General features: G+C 38.9%; 1 pseudogene; it reads left to right on the top strand.

Annotated features, from left to right (window-relative positions):
- The first annotated feature begins 11,840 nt into the window (after positions 1-11,840).
- Positions 11,841-14,620, top strand: LOC132494204 (ferritin light chain-like; annotated as a pseudogene).
- Positions 14,621-22,419: the final 7,799 nt, after the last annotated feature.

The following is a 22,419-nucleotide window of genomic DNA, read 5'->3' as shown; positions in this document are numbered from 1 at the left end:
AACCGGAAATTACAACAAAAAAGTACTTTTCACCTTTGGAAGCCACACCATCTCTCATACCAACCAACCAATTACTTCCTCAGAGAAAATAGGAAATTAACCTGAATATCATATATATATATATATATATATATATATATATATATATATATATGCTATATATATATATATAGCATTACTGATGTAGAATCTTTGTTTAAAGACAATAACTTCAATACCAGAGGGAACTTTACCATTGCAGGCTTCAGATAACCTCTATATTTCTCAGATTTTATGCTAAATCATGAAATGCCATATTGTGTCTGAAGTTATTTTTTCATTAGTCCATTTTCTTAAATGGACTAGCAAAGCAGTAAATACTGAGGAACATTTTGGCTCCCAAATCCTAACAAACAATAGAGCAGGGGTCAGTAAATTATGGCTAGTGGGCCAAATCTAGTCCTCTACCAGCTTTTATAAATGAAGCTTTATTGGAACACAGCCATGTTCCTCAGTATATGTATTGTTTGTGTCTGTTTTCACATCACAGCAGCAGAGCTAAGTAGTTGCAAAAGAGATTGTATGGCTTGTAAAGCCTAAAATATTGAGTGTCTGACACTTTATGGAAAAAGGTCTCCAATGCCTGCAATAGTATATAATGAAAGTGATGCTATGTAACATCTAAGACTAGGTCTTAAAAGGTCATGCAGTTTTTGCATGATTCTCATGGAATGCTTGAACCCTGGACACTCATTCTTGGGATACTCTATCTTGAATCATAACTACCACATTATGAGAAGTCCAAGCCACATGGGCAGCCATCTATAGGCACTCCAGTCAACAGTCCTTGTTGGGGCCAGTCTTCAAGTCATCCCATCTCAAGGGCCAGAAATGGGAATTAAAATTATCTAGATGATTCCAGCCCCAGCCATTTCAATCCTCATGAGCTGAGGTTTCAGACATCAGTCATGGAGTAGAGACAAGCCATCTCCTCTGTGTACTGTTTGAATTGCTGACCCACAGAATCTGGGCACATATTAACATTCTTTTTTGTTTCAACACTAAGTTTGGACTTCTTAATTATGTAGCAGTACATAGCTGAGTTATCTATTAGATAACACAGTTAGATATCTATTACCTAATAGATAATATAGCACTGTGTCTGTACACAGGAGATCTACATTTCACAGAGCACATACTTTTAGATGTGAATGTTGACTGCTCAATTTCTAAGAAGAACATATACACACATCTAGGTACAAAATGTTTATGTATATGTAAATATTAGACCTATATAAACTAATCTATATTATCCATAAAATGAGGGGCCCTTGATAATGGCTAACATTTCTTTCTGGTATTTATTGTGTTCCAAGAACTGATAAATTCTTTCATTGTATGAATTTTATCTTTTAACCCTCATAGTAACTCGCTGAGAGAAGTAATGTTATCTCTATTTTATAGATGAGAAAACTGAGGCAAAAACAGATAACATGCTCAAGTGTACTCAACAAGTAAATTTGAGAGTCAAGATTTGAACCCAAGTTCTCAAGTTTTAGATCCCTTACTCATAGTCACTAAGCTATATACTGAGGAAGGGGATGAAAGCTGAAGCCATTACCTCATGCTCAAGAAGTTAGACAGAAACTTAGCAGGTATGGTTGAAAGAAGACAGGACTTGGAGTCGTAAGTCCAGAGCCTGAGTGATGAAATGACTTCTCCTCTCCTCTAGATGTAGGTTTGTGTTTAGAAAATGAAGAAGAGCACTGCACATTTGGATTGTTGATTTCTGGACTTAATGATGACCAGAGAGTGGAAGTTTACCAGGGAGCTATTTTGCAATGACATAAATTATTGATTCAAAATCAAACCTTTACTATAAATTACTGATTCAAAATCAAATCTTTATCATGTCTCCCTTGCATCAGAAGTCTTTCCCACTCTTCATTTCTTTTTAAACCCTTTCCTGTCTACTCTTGGCCAAAGCTTGAAGCCTGATTTAACATTTGGAAATAAAATAATGAAATAGTCATAACACAGCAATTCCAATGCCTACTGAAACAGAAGCTCTAAATAATTTTTCAGATAATTTAGGAAATTAAAAATATTTACATCCTAGATGCAAAGACAGAAGTTACTTGTGTAATAAAATAAATGGTGAGACAAAAGGTTTCTGGTCAAGTAGATTTGTTTAAATAGGAACACTAATCTGAGTTCTACCCCTGTGCTAAAACCCAGTGACAGGTTGCATACAGCTTCTAAAGGGATAGTTCAGTGCATTGGGTCAAATTCATGCCCTAAAAGGTGGTATTATTAGTAGTACTAGAAGACAGAGTGTGACTGTCTTCTTTGGGACATAGATGAAGACCCAAAGATAGACAATATCAAAGACAAGTTATGTAGAATAAGATATTATCTCAGTCCTTGGGACATGTCATCCAGGATAGAACAAGAAGTAGATTTATTATCAAGTACATGAAGCCAGAGACAGTAAGCAATGAGTGGTAGTTGGTTAAAATAGACAGGTTTTAGAAGTAGAGGCACGGATGTAGAAAACAAACTTAGGGTTACCAGGGGATTGTGGAGGGGAGGTTAAAATGGGAGATTGGGACTGAAATATACACACTACTCTACATAAAATAGATAACTAATAAGAACCTGCTCTTCTTATTAGCACAGGGAACTCCACTCAATACTCTGTAATGGGCTATTTGGAAACGACTCTAAAAAAAATACAAGTGGGGCTTCCCTGGTGGCGCAGTGGTTGAGAGTCTGCCTGCCGATGCAGGGGACACGGGTTTGTGCCCCAGTCCGGGAAGATCTCACATGCCTTGGAGCAGCTGGGCCCGTGAGCCATGGCCACCGAGCCTGCGCATCCGGAGCCTGTGCTCCACAACAGGAGAGGCCACAACAGTGAGAGGCCAGCGTGCCGCAAAAAAAAAAAAAAAAAGTGGGTATATGTATATGTATAACTGTTTCACTTTTCTGTACACCTGAAACTAACACAACACTGTAAATCAACTATACTCCAATAAAATTGTTTTCAAAAATAGGTTTTAAGAACCATAGTCAGGGAGCAGTGTGGATTGGAAAGACCTGACAAGAAATATTTCTGCATCCTCAGACAGTGCTCCCCAAGCTGGCTATTGCAAGGGTGAGCATTTAAGAGATCTTTGACATGAGGAGGACATGAGATTAACAATCTATCCCAATGTGCATGAATTATTCTCCTCGGGGCTATCAGAAATCAGATGGCATCCTAGAGCAAGGGTCAGCAGATCTTTTCTGTAAAGGGTCAGATAGTAAATATTTTGGATTTTGTGTACCATACATATCCGTTGCAATTGCCTATCTGCTGCTGTAGCACAGAAACAGCCATGCACAATACCTTAAGGAATGGGTGTGGCTGTGTTCAAGCAAAACGTTATGCACAAAACCAGGAGTCAAGAGAGATCTGATCAGTGGGCCAGAGTCTGTGGACCCCGGTTCTGGGTCAGTGTTCACAGCTGAATGAGTCATGAGGCCTTAAGTTCCAGTTCTCATTGTACTACTTTCTACCTGGGTGAACTTGGGTTTATCCTTTTATTTATATGGGCCACTATGTTAGTCAAGTTTCTCCAGAAAAACAGAACCAACAGCAGGTGTATACAATGTGCCCATATATATTGATATAGATCTAGATATCAATATTGATACCTAGATCTATATCCATATCTATATAAAGATAGAGAAAGAGAGAGAGAGATTTTAAACAATTGGTTCACACAATAATAGAGGCTTGGTAAATTCATAATCTGCAGGTTAGGCTGTCTAGAGACTCTAGGAAGAGTTGCAGTTCAATTTCTGTAAGTCTTCTGGCAGAATTCCTTTTTGCCACAGGGAAGTCAGTCTTTGTTTTATTAGAACTTTAACTGATTGGATGAGGCCCACCCATATTATGAAGGATAATCTGCTTTACTCAAAGTCCACCACCAATTTAAATATGAATTTCATCCAAAAACACCATCACAGGGACTACCCTGGTGGCACAGTGGTTAAGGATCTGCCTGCAAATGCAGGGGACATGGGTTTGATCCCTGGTCTGGGAAGATCCCACATGCCGTGGAACAACTAAGCCCATGCACCACAGCTACTGAGCCCGTGCACCTAGAGCCCATGCTCTGCAACAAGAGAAGGCACCGCAATGAGAAGACCGTGCACCACAACAAAGAGTAGCCCTCGCTTGCTGCAAATAGAGAAAGCCCACAGGCAGCAACGAAGACCCAACACAGCCAAAAATATAAAGAAGGAAAGAAAGAAAGATAGAAAGAAAGAAAGAAAGAAAGAAAGAATTTAAAAAACACAAAAATGCCATCACAGAAATATCCAGAATAATATTTGACCAAATAACTGGGCATGGTGGCCCAGACAAATTGACATGGAAAATTTACCACCTAAGCCATAGTTTTGTCATCTTTTACTGAGAAATTTGACTTATCTGAACTATTTTCATACCTAGAAGATACCTTCTACAGGTAACATGATTTGGCGCCCAAAGCCATAAGCTAGAGCATTTCATTCCAGGTCCCTCCTCAAATATCCTTGATAGGTAGAAATTGGACATCAGTAGTTCTTGAAATCTCCCCATTGAATATAATATGCAACCAGGGCTGAGAATCTGGAGATGTAGAGAGAATTTAAATTGAACTTTAGTTAAACAGTAAAACAAGCTCTGACTCCACTGGCTGGAGCTAGACAAGGGATATGCATTTAGTGGGATGAGAAGACAAAGAACACTAGGGAGTAAATCAAATGCTTTACACCTGTGCTTAGCTAATTGTTACTCAGATAATTCAGACAATCTTACAGCATCTGAACCCTGAAATTCCTTAGTTCTGTTTACAAAAAAGTAACTCTTCAAGTAACTGAACTCTGAGAATCATGTAAATCATAAAGAAAAAGATGAAATCTTATTTTCTGAATTAGTTGATTTCATATATACTGTTTCACTTTCATGATATTAACTAGTTATCTTTCTTTCCATTTTATGTTTGAGGAAAGTAAGGCTTTAAAAATCTCAGTCATTTTCTCAAGGTCACTTGTTAAGGGTGTGGTAGGCAGCATAATGGCTACTAAAAATGCCCTCACCCTAATCCCTGGAACCTATTAATATGTTACCTTACATGGTGAAGAGGGCTTTGAAGATATGACTGAAGTTATAGACCTTGAGGTAGAAAGATTATCCTGGATTACCTCATGGAACAAATCTAATTGCATGAGTCCTTAAAAGCAGAAAACCATTCCCAACTGTAGAAAGAGAAAGACAGAGATGATTTAATAGAAGCAGACTCACAGCGATGCAACATTTTGGGTTTTGTAGGTGGAGAAAGGGGACTCTGAGTCAAAGACTATAAGTGACCGCTGGCAGCAGATAAAGTCCAGGGAACAGAAACACCCCTAAGAGCCTCCAGAAAAGAATGTAGCTCTGCCAACACTTTTTTTTCTTTTTTAACCATCTATATTGGAGTATAATTGCTTTACAATGGTGTGTTAGTTTCTGCTTCATAACAAAGTCAATCAGCTATACATATACATATATCTCCACATCCTCTCCCTCTTGCCTCTCCCTACCACCCTCCCTTCCCTATCCCACCCCTCTAGGTGGACACAAAGCATAGAGCTGATCTCCCTGTGCTTTGTGGCTGCTTCCCACTAGCTATCTATTTTACATTTGGTAGTGTATATATGTCCATGCCACTCTCTCACTTCATCCAAGATAACCCTTCCCCCTCCCTGTGTCCTCAAGTCCACTCTCTATGGTTGTATCTTTATTCCTGCCCTGCCCCTAGGTTCTTCATAACCAGTTTTTCTTTCTTTTTTTATTCCATATATATGTGTTAGCATATGGTATTTGTTTTTCCCTTTCTGACTTACTTCACTCTGTATGACAGTCTCTAGGTCAATCCACCTCACTACAAAAAACTCAATTTCATTTCTTTTTATGGCTGAGTAATATTCCATTGTATATATGGGCCACATTTTTTTTTTTTTTTTTTTTTTGTGGTACGTGGGCTTCTCACTGTTGCAGCCTCTTCCGTTGCGGAGCACAGGCTCCGGACGCGCCGGCTCAGCAGCCGTGGATTATGGGCTCAGCCACTCCGCGGCATGTGGTATCTTCCTGGAGCGGGGCATGACCCGTGTCCCCTGCATCAGCAGGCGGACTCCCAACCACTGCACCACCAGGGAATCCCTGTGCCACATCTTTATCCATTCGTTTGTCGATCCTGCCAACACTTTTACTTTACTCAATTGAGACCAATGTCAGACTTGTAAGGTAATAAATTTACCTTGTTTTGAGTCACTAAGTTTTTGGTAATTTGTATGAAAGCAATAAAAAACAAATACAGAGGTTCTACAAGAGCCAGGCTATATATTTATACTTAAGTATTTCTGAAATGAATTTAACATTGTGATTGACAGCAACAGCAGCAGCTTCCATGGGATCCCATCACACACCTGAGGAAAAGGAGCCTAATACAAAGCAGTGACAGCAGCAGGTCATTGCCCCACACTTGGAGTAGAGGGGCACCTGTTCTACTGTAGCAGCAGCATAGCCTGAATGGGAACCCATCCTCCTGTGGCACTAGTCCCATTAACATTAGTGTAATCTGCTAGCATCTGCTGAGCCAACAGGCCCCACATATACAAATCCTCCAACTCAGCAGCATTAAGTGAACCAGGCTCAGGGTTTCCTGAAACTCATATCCAATGGCACTGGAAAGACCAGATATCACCTACACTTATGAAAACATAAAAAAAAAAAAAACAGAACACTGGGAACTTCAGAAAGAAAAGGGGAACAATGGAATGGGTGAAACAAATGGGGTAAATAGAAGAGACTATCATTAGTCTCATGAGTTTCTTAAATACTATATAATGGTCAAAGCAAAAATTAGGACACCATCTGATGTGGTTCTCAATGTAGAGAAAGGAAATACTACAGAAAATCATACTTTAAAACTGGGGAATATTAAGAGACCTAAATGGAAGTAAAATTTTGAAACTTCACTTGAAGTCATAAAACACGGATTCCAGTAGACTATGATAAGTTACATATGTATACTGTAATGCCAAAAGCAACCACTAAGAAAACTATACACACAGTATACACAAATGATTATAAATAAAGAAATTTAAGTGGGCTTATTAAAAAATGTTTGAGTAACCCACAAGAAGGCAAAATAAGAGAAACACAAGATTGAGAAACTAAGGTAAAAGACAAAACAAAAAATAAAATGGTAGACCTAATCTTTAACATAGCAATAATTACATTCACTGTAAATGATCTAAGTAACCAAGTCAAAGACAGAGATTGGAAGAGTAGATTAAAAAATCACAAGCATGATCCAAGTATATACTGTCTATAAGAAGCTTACTTTAAACATCCTCATATACGTAGTTCAGAGTAAAAGGATGAAAATGATATATCATGTGAACATTAATCAGAAAAAGCAGGAATGGATAAATTAATATCAGATAAAGTAGATTTCAGAGCAAAGGAAATTATTAGGGGCAAACAGGGTCATTACATAAAGATAACAGGAATAATCCACCTAGATGACCTAGTGATACGAAATGTGTGTGCACCAAACAACAGAACTTCAAAATACATGAAGCAAACACTGAAAAAGGTAGTAAAAGGAGAAAATTTTAAATCCACAATTATTATTGGAGATGTCAACACAGCAATTTATAGAACTACCAGACAGAAAAATCAGCAAGGAGATGGAAGAGCTGAAAACATCATCAATCAACAGGACATAACTGACATTTAAAGAACACACTCAATAAGAGCAGAATACATATTCAAGTGTCCGTGGAACATTCACTCATATACCATATACTGGGTGATAAAAAAACATTAGCAGATTTAAAAGAATTAAAATCATAGAGAGTATGTTCTCTAGCCATAATGGAATCAGACTAGAAATCAATAACAGAAAGACAACAGGAGAATCTTCAATCACATGAAAGCTAAACATCACAACTCCAAAGAACTCATGGGTAAAAAAGACAGCGTCAAGGAAAATATTTTAAATGCATAGAATAAAAGAAAATGGAGATATAACAGATCAAAGTTTGTGGAATGAAGTGAAAGTAATGCTAAAAGGGAAGTTTATAGAACTAAATTGGGAAATAAAATATTTCAAAGCAATAATCTCATTTTCTATATTACAAGAGTAAAAAAGGAAGAGGAAAAAACACTAAACAAGCAGAAAGAAGGAAATAATAAAGATGAAACAGAAATCCATGAAACTGAAAACAGGAAAATGGGGGGGGGAATCAATGAAACAAAAGGCTGGTTCTTGGAAATAAACAATTTAATCAATAAAGATCTAGCAAGACTGATAAAGGTAAAAACAGAGATGGCACAAATCACAGATATCAGATATGCAACCAGGGATACCATGACATATCCTGCAGGTTAATAAGGGACAAGTTATTATGAACAAGTCTACACTCTAAATTCAAAAATGTAGATGAAATGGGCCAATTCTTCTACACCCAAAACTACCAAAACTCAGCCAAGATGAAATAGATAATCTCAATTTTCCTGTAACCATTAGAAACACTGATTTTTCATATAAAAATTCCCAAAAGAAATATTCAGGCTTAGATGTTTCACTTTTACCTAAGACTTAAAGAATGAAAACCAATTTTACATGATTTGATAAGAAATAGAAGTAGAGGGAACCGTTCCTAATTAATTTTATGAAGCCAGTATTACCTTGATACCAAAACCAGACAGGAATAGTATAAAAAGAAGACTATAGACCAATATGTTTTATGAAATTGCCTGTAAAGATCTTCAGCCAGATATTAGCAAATTAAATCCAGAAATATATAAAAAGAATAATATATCATGACCAGGTGGTATTTATTCCAGTTATGCAAAGTTGGTTAAATATTTGAAAATCAAACAATGTAATCTACCATATCCAATAGATTAAGGGGGAAAAGTCATGTGATCCTATCCATTAATGCAGAGAAAGCATTTGACAAAATCCAATCCCATTCATGATTTGGCACATATATACAATGATATATTACTCAGCCATAAAAAGAAACAAAATTGAGCTATTTGTAATGAGGTGGATAGACCTAGAGTCTGTCATACAGAGTGAAGTAAGTCAGAAAGAGAAAGACAAATACCGTATGCTAACACATATATATGGAATCTAAGAAAAAATAGGTCATGAAGAACCTAGGGGTAAAACAGGAATAAAGACACAGACCTACTTGAGAATGGACTTGAGAATATGGGGAGGGGAAAGGGTAAGCTGTGACAAAGCGAGAGAGAGGCATGGACATATATACACTTCCAAACGTAAGGTAGATAGCTAGTGGGAAGCAGCCGCATAGCACAGGGAGATCAGATCGGTGCTTTGTGACTGCCTGGAGGGGTGGGATAGGGAGGGTGGGAGGGAGGGAGACGCAAGAGGGAAGAGATATGGGAACATATGTATATGTATAACTGATTCACTTTGTTATAAAACAGAAACTAACACACCATTGTGAAGCAATTATACTCCAATAAAGTTGTAAAAAATAATAATAAAGTTAAAAAATTTAAAAAAAGAAGAAAAAAACCACCAAGCAAACTAGGAATAGAAAAGGAACATACTGAAACTCATCAAGAGCATCTACAAACAACCTATACTGACATTATATTTAACTGTGAAAGACTGAATGCTTTCTCTGTAAGATCAGAAACAAGGCACCGATATCTGCCCTCACCACTTTTATTAAATATATTAATGGAGGTTCTAGTAAGAAAATAAAGCAAAAATAAATAAATACATAAATTTAAAAGTTAAATTTTTTTTTTTTTTTTTTTTTTTTTTTTGCGGTATGCGGGCCTCTCACTGCTGTGGCCTCCCCCGCCGCGGAGCACAGGCTCCGGACGCGCAGGCTTCGGACGTGCAGGCCCAGCGGCCATGGCTCACGGGCCCAGCCGCTCCGCGGCACATGGGATCCTCCCAGACCGGGGCACGAACCCGCATCCCCTGCATCGGCAGGCGGACTCTCAACCACTTGCGCCACCAGGGAGGCCCTAAAAGTTAAATTTTTAAAACATTTATTTAAAAGATAAAAGGACTATTCCTACTACGTTGAATAGGAAGGAATATATCCTACTGAATGTTGAATAGTAATATATACTACTATATTAAATAAGGAAAAGTAAAACGGTATCTGAAGAGGAGATGATAATCTAAATGGAGAAAATACCAAGGAATCCACAAAAAGCTTGAGAAATAATATTAGTTTGTAAATGTTTTAGAGTACCAATCAACACAGTTTTATCAAATTATATATTAATAACAAATGTGTAGAAGCTTAAATAAAAATATGTGATGCCATTTACAACTGACCTAAATAAATACTTAAATATAAGCCCAATAAGACATTTATAGGTCCTCTATACTGAAAATTACAAAATGCTGATGAAGAAAAATGTAAAAGTCCCAAACAAATAGTGAGACATACCTTGTTCATGGATTAGAAAACACAACATAATAAAGATGTCAATTCTCTCCAAGTTAAGAGGCTTAACAGAGTTACTCTTAAAATGCCCTCAAGGTTTTTGTGGATATACACAAGCTTATTCTAAGATTTATATGGTAAGAAGAGGCTGAAGCATAGCTAAAACAATTTGTAAAGGAAGATTAAAATGGGAGGAATTCATCTACCCAATTTCAAGATTTTGCAGTAATGATGGAGGTTAGATACACAGATCAATGGAATGGAATAGAGAACCCAGAAATAGACTGACATAAATACATTTAACTTGTTCTTGACAGCAGTGTGAAAGCTATCAAGGAAGAAGAGACTTTTCAAAAAATGGTACTGAAACAGTTGGACATCCCTCCACAAAAACAAACAAACAAAAAATGAACCTTAACCTAAACCTCCACACCTTACACAAAAATTAAATCAAAGTGGATCATAATCTTCAATGTAAAAGCAGGACATTTTTAGGAAAAAAAATAGGAGAAAATCTTTGGCACCTAGAACTTCGTGAATAATTCTTAGACTTGACACCGAAAGTATGATCAATAAAAGCAAAAATTGATAAATTGGATCTCATCAAAATGAGTTAAAAATGCTTCATAGAAGATCATTTTAAGTGGATGAAAACTCAAATTACACAGTGGGATAACATATTTGAAAATCCCACATGAGACAAATGACTTGTATCTATAATATACAAAGAACTCTCCAAACAACTTAAAAAAACCCAACTAGAAAATAGGCAGAAGACAGGAACAGACATTTCATGGAAGAGAATATACACATGGCAAAGAAGCACATGAAAAGATGCTCAACATCATTAGCCATTAGGGAAATGCAAATTCAGACCATAATGAGATATCAGAGAATAACTAAAATTAAAGTATAGTGACAACATCAAATGCTGGTGAGTACATAGAAAAATGATATCACATCACTGGTGGGAAAATAAAATGGTTTAGCCACTCTGAGAAACAGCTTGACAGTCTCTTTTAATCCTAAAAGTAGATTCACCCTACAACACAGTAATTGTACTCTTGAGCATTTATCCAAAAGAAACAAAAACTTAATTAAGTTCCCACAGAAACTTACACATAAATGTTCATAGCAGTTTTATTTATAACAGCCCAAAACTGGCCACTACCCAAATGTCTTTCAATGGATGAATGTTGAAACAAATTGTGATAAAATCTTATGATAGAATACTACCGAGCAACAAAAAGGAACAAATTATTAATATATGCAAAAATTGAAATGAACTTCAAGGGAATGATGCCGAGGGAAAAATTTTAAAAAGCCAATCTCCGAAGATGAAGTAATTCATGATGATATTTACATATTATTCTTAAAATAACAAAACTGTGGAGATGGAGCACAGATTAGAAGTTGCCAAGGGTTAGACATGGGGGTAGAAAGTACAGCGGGGGATCTTTGTGAGGTTTTTGTGGTCCCAGTACAAATAATACACCAATCTTGGTTTTAACCCCGAAAGATGTTTAAAAGCAATTCCTAATAAGAGGTGTCCAGATATTTAGCAATGGCAGCAGATTAGAGGTATAGCTACCCAACATGACAGCTTCAAAACAGATGGTACTAATTCACTGCATATGTTAATTTTAAAAAGGCCAATCACAATACTTAAATGGTATATATCTTAACGATATTATTCTAAGGATCCAGCTATACCAGATGGACTAGCAGGATTTTCTGTACATTCAATCTTATTTAAGACAGTAAAGCTTATAATAAGACAGTTAAAAAAAGAAAAAGAAAAAAAAAAACAAACCAACGACAGTTGGATATTCTCATAGGAAGATGAGGTGAAAATATGTAGCAGCGGTTCAAAAGCTTAAGCAGTGGCACCTAAATTTGGCTGCACATTAGAATCATCTGAAGCACTTTTTAAAAACCCTCACACCAACAGTTGGTCATCCTAAACCAATAAAATCATTTTAAATCTCCTCAGACGATGCCATTGTCTAGCCAGAAGTGAGAACCAGCGGACTAAGCAGAAGGGGATGTTTCTACAAAGATTTCTTAACAATAAGTTCTTTCACCCAATCAGATTTACCTTCCTGCAAAGGAGTAAAGAAGGCTAGATGTTGTCCATACTTGCTTAGCTTTAATGAGCACTTGTGACTTGCCCAAAACCTAGATCATGTTTCCCCTAAATTTCATGTGATTTCCTAAGTTCTTCAAATCCAGGGCTAAGGGGTTTGCCAGGATGAGATTTTAAGTGCTCACACAGGGGAAGTCCCTGGCAAACCAGGACAGAGGTCACTCTACATTGAAATGTAAAGCATCCTAAATAACCCTGCCACTGCCCCCAGATACTAGTCTGTGCCAACCAGTGGAGAAAAGGCATTCTCCATTACTACCTCGGCAAATGCTGCTGTACTTGCCTTGGCTACTCCCTATCTTTTCCAGGCGTCTCTCCCCTTCACCTGCTGGTGGACGCTTTGGCAGCTGCCAATGCAGATATTTTCAAACTTTAAGGTGAATAAAAATCATCTGGAGGGCCAGTTATAACAGAGATCACTGAGCCCCACTAGAGTTGCTGATTCCATAGGGCTGGGATAGGGCCCTAAAACTTGAATATCTGACACATTATCAGGGGATGCTGGTAAAGCTGGTCAGGTTGTTACCGAATGCACGTTTGTGTGGCTGAAGCACAGTGAGGCCAAACAAACCGAAAGGTTGCAGTCTGGAGCAGAGAAAGGTTTATTGCAGGATCGAGCAAGGAGAGGGGTGGCCCGTGTTCCAAAACCCCTGAAATCTCCAAAGGATTTCAGCAAAGCATTTTTAAAGGCCATGTGAGGGAGAGACGTCCCAGGGAATGTGATCAGCTCGTGCACAATCATCTGACTGGCTGATGTTGAGGCCACAGGGCAGGTAACATTATCCATCCTTAGGTGCCAGAAGGTCTGGGGGCTGTGTGCTCATGATCATCAAAGAGTTAATTTCTTCCATTGGGTGGCGGTTTTTAGCATCTGAAAACTCAAGAAATATGCCTGAGATACTATTATCTGAGGACTTCAGAGAGGAACTACAGCAGAGGCTATGGGGGATGGGTCTGTCCTAGGAAGGCCCCATAGGGTACTGCTTGGTTACAAGGTGACCATACTTTGAGAACCACTACTCTAGTGGCTTGGAATGTTAAAGTAATGGAAGAATCCCTGCCCAGATCTAGATTCTAGTATCACCAGCTATTTTGGTGGGAGGAAGGGTAAGTTTTGTCCTTGCTTGGACTTCTTGTTCATTTATATCAAAGCCTATTTGGGGCAGTGCACTCGGCAGTCCTGCAGATCTGTCTTTTGCTTCAACAGTGTTTGGAATGAACAGACCCAGGGACTCTCCTTGCTCCAGCCCCCGACCACCCTCCAACATTTCTTCCTGTCGCAACCTTTGGAATCAGCCACTCAGCTATCCTCAGCCTCCAGGACAGGCCAACACCGTTTTTGGAGCTTAGCTCCTTATCACTGATCAACCACGAGTTCCCAGGTTCGTCAGAATTATTCCATCGAGGTGGAGGCCGCCATCCACCGCCTGTTCAACATGCATCTGTGGACACTTACCTCTCTCTAAGCTTCTATTTCCACAGCAACAGTGGGACTCTGGACAATGGGGGCCACAGTTTTCGCCAACTGGCTGAAGAGAAGTGTGAGGGCGCCCAGCGACTCTTGAAAATGCAAAACAAGTGCTGCGGCCGTGCCCTCTTCCAGGATGCGCGGAAGCCTTCTCAAGATGAGTGGGGTAAAACCCAGGACACTGTGGAAGCCGCCATTCTTAGGGAGAAGAACCTGAACCAGGCACTATCGGATCTGCGCGCCCTGGGTCCTGCCGCGCAGACTCCCACCTCTGTGACTTCCTGGAGAGCCGCTTCCTGGAGGAGCAGCTGAAACTCATCAAGAAGATGGGCAACGACCTGACCAACCTCCGCAGGCTGGCTGGTCCGCAGGCTGTGCTGGGCGAGTATCTTTTCGTGGAGAGCCGCTTCCTGGAGGAGCAGCTGAAACTCATCAAGAAGATGGGCAACCACCTGACCAACCTCCGCAGGCTGGCTGGTCCGCAGGCTGTGCTGGGCGAGTAGCTTTTCGAAAGGCTCACGCTCGAGCACAAACAGGAGTCTCTGAAGTCCAGCGGCCTCTGAGGAGCCCCTCTGGCGTCAGAGCTTCTGCCTAAAGCCCAGCTCTGCAGCCACCAGGCAGCTTTGTAACCGCCCTGGAGCCCTCTCCCAAGCCTTGGACCAAATGGAAACAATAACGCTTTTTGCAGAAGGAAAAAAAAGCCTATTTGAAACACAAACAGAATAAAGAGAGAAAAAGAAATATATATATATATATTCATGTTCTTTTAACATATGAATTGCCCCACTTTATCTGTGTGAAATACGTTTGTTCCCGTTATTGGGCTGGTTCTCAAGCTTTGCTGCTCGTATGAATTACCTAAAGAGCTCTTTTTTTTTTTTAGTATTAAATATTTTTTTAAATTAGTTTCTGCTTTATAACAAACTGAATCAGTTATACATATACATCTGTTCCAATATCCCTTTCCCTAAAGAGCTTTTAAGACAAACTTTGGTGTCTGGGTCCCAGCCCCAGAGATTTTGATTCAGTAGGTCTAGGGAGGAGCCTGGGCAAGGTGAGGTCTCAGAGTTCCCCAGGTGATTCTAATATGCAGCAACTTTGTGAACCACCTCTTGGCTTCAATCCAGCTAGTGATCAGATATTAAATCTAAGACACATGGGCTAGTGCGTGAGCTCTGCTGCTAGGCGTGTTCCATTTTCTTCCTCCTGGAAGATTCGTGCCAGGGAAAATGATTGACAATTGTGTTACTTCTCTGAAATGGATAGAAATTTCCAATTAGCGTGAACAGGGGAGGGTGAATGGGTGAATGCAATAAGGTGTATCATTTATGTATTTCCCTATGTGTATGGCTAGAAGCTTTTGCAACTGACGTCTGCCCTACTTTTCATGTGAATGGTAGTGCTTGTCCTCCTAATGCAGCTGTAAACTTTATCAGCCCATAGGTAGACAGCATCACAAAATATTTACCCCTCCCCACTGGCCCACTCTCAAGCTTCACTTCCCTTCCCCAATACACAAATGTACATCAATGTGCTTGAGACCAACATCAACATACTGACCTTCAATTCTTCTACTTTGCAGCTTCCCTCTTATCAGGAGGTGTCAGCATTTAGTGCCCAGAGGAGGCATTTCCAGTCATCTCAGCTTAGAGGTCAAATATCCAAATATCCAAAGTAAAAAAGGTTAAAGGAAAGAAGAAGAAGAAGAAAGCAAGGAAGAAAAGAAGGAAACAATTTTCTTATCCCATAGTAATAAGGCAGTTTTCCTTAAAAAAAAATAAAGACTTAAGCCTTAAATTCTCTTTCCTAATCAAAATGTGCTTTTCCGTCTTTAGACTATTCCTCTTATATCCTGTATTATTCATGATGTTTAATTCTTGAAATAGCACATGGCTGAAAACAGAAGCTAACCTCTTGTCCACTATGAATTAAATCTTCTTTTCCTAGGACCCGTCTACAATGTACAGTTTGGGGTTTGCCAATATAATTATTTTCTCTGAAATAAGGTACAGCATTTTGCCTTTTCAATATATAGTTATACAATACATTGTTAACACAACATAGTTAATATAGTCAATAGAGTCAATACAACTATAACACACATGATATGATGCCACTTTGGTGATTTTCTTCATCCATGTAATTCTGAAATTTGACAGTATAGTTTTCATATTCTAATGAGCTGAGTATTACCTTTGCAAGGATAGAAAAATAAAATAAATTCATAATATTCTTGTGTGGTTTGCCCCTGGGGTGGATTACCATAATGGGGGCATATTTGAGCCTTTCTCCAAGTCATTAAAAAACTTCCAGCGAGTAGCCCCTTGTCCTCTCCAGGAAACTGCGGGAAGGTATCTTTAATCACAATAATCCTGGGGGGAGAAATCTCGGAAAGAAGACATCTGCTTCTGTGCCTTGTTGTTTTGCAGAATAGCAATGATTGCTTTAGCAGCTTCTATTGCCATATGTGTATAGTAAGTAAATGAACATAAAATTGCATGAACGCATAAAAGAAGGATAAACCCACCCAGTTTAACAAATCCACTCTCTCACCTGCTGTGCCCTGAAACGTGAAAGAAAGAATCACGGGATCATAAGGATTCATAAAGTAACAGTCTCTGTTAACAATATTGACAGGAGGTATAAGGATGATTTGTCTGATGTGGGACCAACAGCTTAACTGCTTAATTCTTTTTTTTAAGGGCAAATCATTCATTTATTGTTTAAAGATTGCAAGACAACATCTGAATTTTTGTAGCACAATTTAAATGTTTTACTTTTTTGATAAAGCAGAGTATAATAGAAAAACAATTAGTTTCCAGTAATATCTATTTCTCTATTCAGAATTAAGTCTTCCACAGACATGTAACCTGGAAACAAAAGCCTGTTCCAATAAGCAAAGCTTCAACAGAGCGGCTACTTTTCGGGCCAGGGAAAGGTTCATCCCTATAGGATGATGATGTGCTGTGTAAAATGGCTGCAAGGTCACAGCCTTGAGGGCGTTGGAAGTCTGTTATCCTATTCCACATTAAGTAGTTTGGTGAACTTCAAACGACCGTTCGTCTGCAACCAAGCTGCCAACCTTTAACTGATATTTCAAACAGGTAAAAAATAAATGAAAAGAAATCCCTACACTGATGTTCCTCGATTTACACTGTTAAATGGCTCATTAACATGTAATTCTGGCTAAGAATTACATTTGAGACTCCTTGCTCAGATTTTGGTTAACAGTACTAATCTTTAGAAATTCAAGTTCTCATTAATCAATAATTTGTCAGCTAGGATACATTCAGGCATCAGCTGCAACTATAGAATAGGTGCACTGCCTCAGAGCTTTGGAAAGACATAATCTACAACACTACTAGCAGACAAAATATCTGTTACTAGACAGCATATGTGCAGTACAGCAAGACAAAAATGTATATTCATATGTGCCGCAGACCAGCCAGAGAAAGAGGATTTCACCGCCCAGGGTCAGAAGGGACGGGGTAAGGAACTGAAGTAGCACCGATGAATGGGGTCAGATGGACCAAGACAACTGATGGTTGCAAGGCAAGTTTTATTATGCTACGGTTGCAGATTATATAGACTAGAAATGGAAGGTTGCCAGATGGTGGTTTACATTATCTATAGACTGTCTCGGCTCAAGGTTAAGTTCCCTGGGAGAAAACCCATAAGCCCAGAATCATCCAAAATAACCTGCATGTGCAGGGGGGAGACAGCTTTGCTTGTCTCATTTTACATTCTTTCTGATTTCTGGGCCCTGCTGATTTATCTCCCATGGAATGGAACAAGGAGGGGAACAAGTAGGGACAGTCCCTTCGAGCAGCAGCGGCATGCCTGGCATGTCCGTAGCCTGATCTCAAGGCTGACTGTTTCCCTCAGTTCCCCCTTTTCTATTTTTTAATTTTTGCTGCAAAATAATTCCATGAAGCGTAGTGCTGAGAGTAGTATATTGTTGCATGAGGATACGAAACAGACATGAGAAGATTATTATCAATAATAGGCAAATTATGGCCAGGGTAATGAATCCTGACAACCCTCCAGTAATCCACGACTGAGGGTTTAACCACTTTAAATGGTCCAGTAAAGTTTTAATTACATCTTCTTGAGAAATATCATCAAGATGTGCATTTTGTATATCCTGAATTTCAGCATTTAATTTCTTAAGATCAAGACTAATATTATTATCTGACCAAACACTCAGCAGATGCATTTTTACTTTTTCCCATTCCCAAATACAGTCATTGTACTTGTAAGGAGTAACACAAATCCATGTATACTTTTCATGACAAGCTAAACGCATCCTCAATTTTAATGCTGCCATCTGATCTCCAATCCCCCAAATTGCGTTTTTAAATTCATCTAACTTGTTATTCATCTGTAAATCTATGTGACTTTGTAAAGATAAAGCAAGACGGTATTTTGAGATAATTGATTAGCAAAGTGAGCATGATTAATACTCTGTGAAAGAGCAAGACGGGCAGTAGCCGCGGTAGCAGACAGAGCAGCCAAGGCAAGTCAACTTACTATTAGCCACCCAATAAAGCGTCTCCTTCTCTGCAAGGCTTTAGAGAGTTCCACCCATGCCTGTACTCCAGTATCTTCCTACCAAGGTTCTCTCAGATGTACAGGCACCATAACATATATGGGTTACTTTAGTATAAGCACAGATTGTGTTCCTGCAGAAGGGAACATACAACTGTAAAAATACAATGAACACAGCTAATATTATATCCTCCTTTGGAAGAATTACCAATGTTAATAGAACCAATCAAAAGTGTATATGGAGGAGCAACACAAGTTATAACAGGTGTATTGGAATAAGTTAGAGCTAGTTTCCATATACCCCAGTTCTTTTGAAATGCGATAAACCTATCTATGACGGGAATACAAGAGATAAGAATTTACCCCTTGGTATAATCTATAGTACACCATATTTGGTTATTATTCCAAGATGCATTGCAACATTCAAAATTGGATCCAGGAAAGTTAATGGTCATAAAAGGAGGAAATTGATTTTTTGATTTTCTCTTAAGAATAGTAACCATATGTCCAGCCATAAGTATCCCTTGTCCTCCAAGTAAACGCTTCATACACAAATAATTTCCTGAATCTTCACCTGTAACCTTGGCTATAGTAATAGCGGAATCCCTAAGTGGTGAGGCATATGAGATTCGACCTCTAATATTAATAGGTTGCCCATTTTTATAGCAAATGGTGGTATCCTTAAGATCCTCTCGTCGGCTGGTAGCCGGGCATGTAAGAGTAATGTTGGTTCCTGTAAAACGAAGGATGCCTGGAGAGCCTGACAAACTAATTGATTGATCCGTTCCCTCATAAACATCTGTATGCTCATAACTAATAGCCTTTACACATCCAGTTTCCAGATTCAATGGGCTAAGACAGACAGGATAGGTACTAAACCAGTTAGTATAATTTACAGACATATTGATTTGTTTTACATTCCCAATAAGAGGCCCATAAACAGTATCATTGTAAAATACAGGAAACTCTGCTTCAGACCAAGATATGGGTTTTAATAGTGGAGGATCAGGTACATAGGCCCAGTAAGTTGCTGCATTAACAGAGGGAACACATGAAATGGTTGTCAACATAGCCAAAAATAAAGTCACAGGTGTAACAGGATTATTCTGTTGTTTCACTAACTCTTGAGCTCGTGAAACCAATTGTTTAATTTGTCCCCAAGTTGGAACATCACTCCTTTGAGTCGTCCTGGCAAGTGGTCTCCTCTTCTTCTTCTTTTGCTGAATCAACACTGTCAAATTTTCGGGAGAGATGCAGAGCTTCTTCATCTTCTGAACTAGTTGTGAGCTGTGGCGAGCCATCTATTTGCTTGACTAAGCAAGCGCTCAGGAAGCCAGAGAGGTCCAGGAGCTGATCTGGGAACTATACACACGTGACCACGTCCCCAAATCAACACAGGATCAGGACCACGCCAAGTGCTGGTTAGCGGATCTTTCCCGAGGACCTCCAGAGATTGAAAGGCCAATCTTGGCTCAGCCACCAACCTCAGCACAGAGGAAACAAGAATAAGTATCAATAGTGACATGAACAAACTGTAATTTCCCAAAAGACGGGATATGAGTAACATCCATTTGCCATAAATGACTAGGTAATAATCCACGAGGATTAACACCATAATGTGGAACAGGAAGGTGAGGTAAGCACTGTGGGCATTGCTTAACAGTTTGTCGGGCGGCCTCACGAGGAAGGGAAAATTGTTTGCGTAATGTAGCCGCCGACTGATGGTGTAAAGCATGCGATTGTTGTGCTGCTCGTGAAGCAGTTTGATCATAACTTACCATAATATGAGGGTGTCCAGGACATGGACCATGAGTATCAACAGTATGAAGATAACGAATGCAATACCTTAGCCATTCTTGACAGCATGACGAACGGAAAGGAGGAGGACGGTAAATTGGGATATGTCCTGCTTTAGGGAAAAGAGATTGAGGAGGAAGAGTAACTTTAACTTTATTTTTGGGAGGAAAATGCACAGGATAAAGATCACGTTTAGATCGAGTTAAAACATCTGCAGTCGCATTCATTTTAGACAATGGACCAGACAAGTTAGAATGAGCACGGATATGCAGAGCTGCAACAGGACCATCGTGGGAACGAATAAGCTGTTGAAGCAAACGAAAATACGATGATAATTCAGGGTCATTAGTATATCCTTTGGTTGCAGTCTCCAGAATAAATAATAAGCTAATAAGATATTTACTATCAGAAAACAAATTAAAAGATATAGAAGGCAAATGTTTAAAAGCCATAATGACAGCATGCAGTTCAACACATTGAGCTGAAGTCAAGGAAGTTTGTTTAATGAGTTTTGTTCCGTCGTCAACGATTACAGTAGCCACTCCTGAAGAAGAACCGTCTGTAAAAACCAAAGGTACATGAGGAATAGGCTGTTGCCTAATTATAGAAGGAAAGATACAAGAGTTAAGTTTGCTGAATTGGATCAATTTATCAGCAGGCTAATGGCATTCCAAGGTACCTGAAAATCCTGCAAGAACAAGACCCCATTCATTACTATGTTGAAAAAGCCATTTTTTTTTTTAAAGAAAGTTTTTTTTTTTTTTTTAAGAGTATCTGACCGTTGAAATTGGAACTCTTTTATTTTTATTTTTATTTATTTATGGCTGTGTTGGGTCTTCGTTTCTGTGCAAGGGTTTTCTCTAGTTGTGGCAAGCGGGGGCCACTCTTCATCGCGGTGCGCGGGCCTCTCACTATCGCAGCCTCTCCCGTTGCGGTGCACAGGCTCCAAATGCGCAGGCTCAGTAATTGTGGCTCACGGGCCCAGTTGCTCCGCGGCATGTGGGATCTTCCCAGACCAGGGCTCGAACCCGTGTCCCCTGCATTAGCAGGCAGACTCCCAACCACTGCACCACCAGGGAAGCCCGAAAAAGCCAATTTTGTTGACTAACTGAATAAGGGATAATAATTTGAGAAGGTTCTATACCTATAAGTTGTAAGCATCTAGTTCTACCTTGCATTATTAACTTAATAATAAGTTCATAATAAGGATTAATAACTTTAGAGGATGGAGTTTTCATATGAATCCATTCAATAATTCCAACAGTTTGCCATAAGATGGTAGTAGGCACATGAGGTGTTGGACAAACAACTAAAGACATTGGCAGGTGAGTATGTATTCGAGTTAATTGTGCAGAGCTGATAGCTCTATTAACTATTTGGAAAGCTTGAAATCCTCTGGAGTCATAGATCGTGAAGTAGAAGGATCTGAGTCACCTTTAAGAATATCAAATAAAGGCTCTAACTGAGCAGTAGTAAGTTCTAAGGAAGGCCTTAGCCAATTAATATCTCCAAGTAATTTTTGAAAATCATTTAATGTTTTTAAATTATCAACTCGAATTTGCAGTTTTTGAGGCCTAATGGTAGAGTTATCAATATATTTTCCCAAATAGAAAAATGGAGATTGTCTTTGAATTTTTTCTGAGGCAATGACCAGGCCAAATGATTGTAAGGATTGTTGTAAAAATTGAGAAGCAGTCTCTAATCAAGAAATATTATCAGTGGCTAAAAGTATATCATCCATCTAATGTATGAGATATAACGTTGGAAACCTTTTTCTCAAAGGAGTTAAGGCCTGAGCCACATATATTTGGCATAATGTAGGACTATTTGCCATGCCCTGAGGCAATACTTTCCATTGAAATCTCCTCATGGGTTCCTTAAAATTTAAGGAAGGCAAGCTAAAAGCAAAATGTTTTCTATCTTCAGGAAACAAAGGAATAGTGAAAAAACAATCTTT

This window comes from Mesoplodon densirostris, chromosome 7 (genome assembly GCF_025265405.1).
Source record: "Mesoplodon densirostris isolate mMesDen1 chromosome 7, mMesDen1 primary haplotype, whole genome shotgun sequence".
Lineage (NCBI taxonomy): Eukaryota > Metazoa > Chordata > Mammalia > Artiodactyla > Ziphiidae > Mesoplodon > Mesoplodon densirostris.
This window is presented reverse-complemented; position numbering and strand designations above follow the sequence as displayed.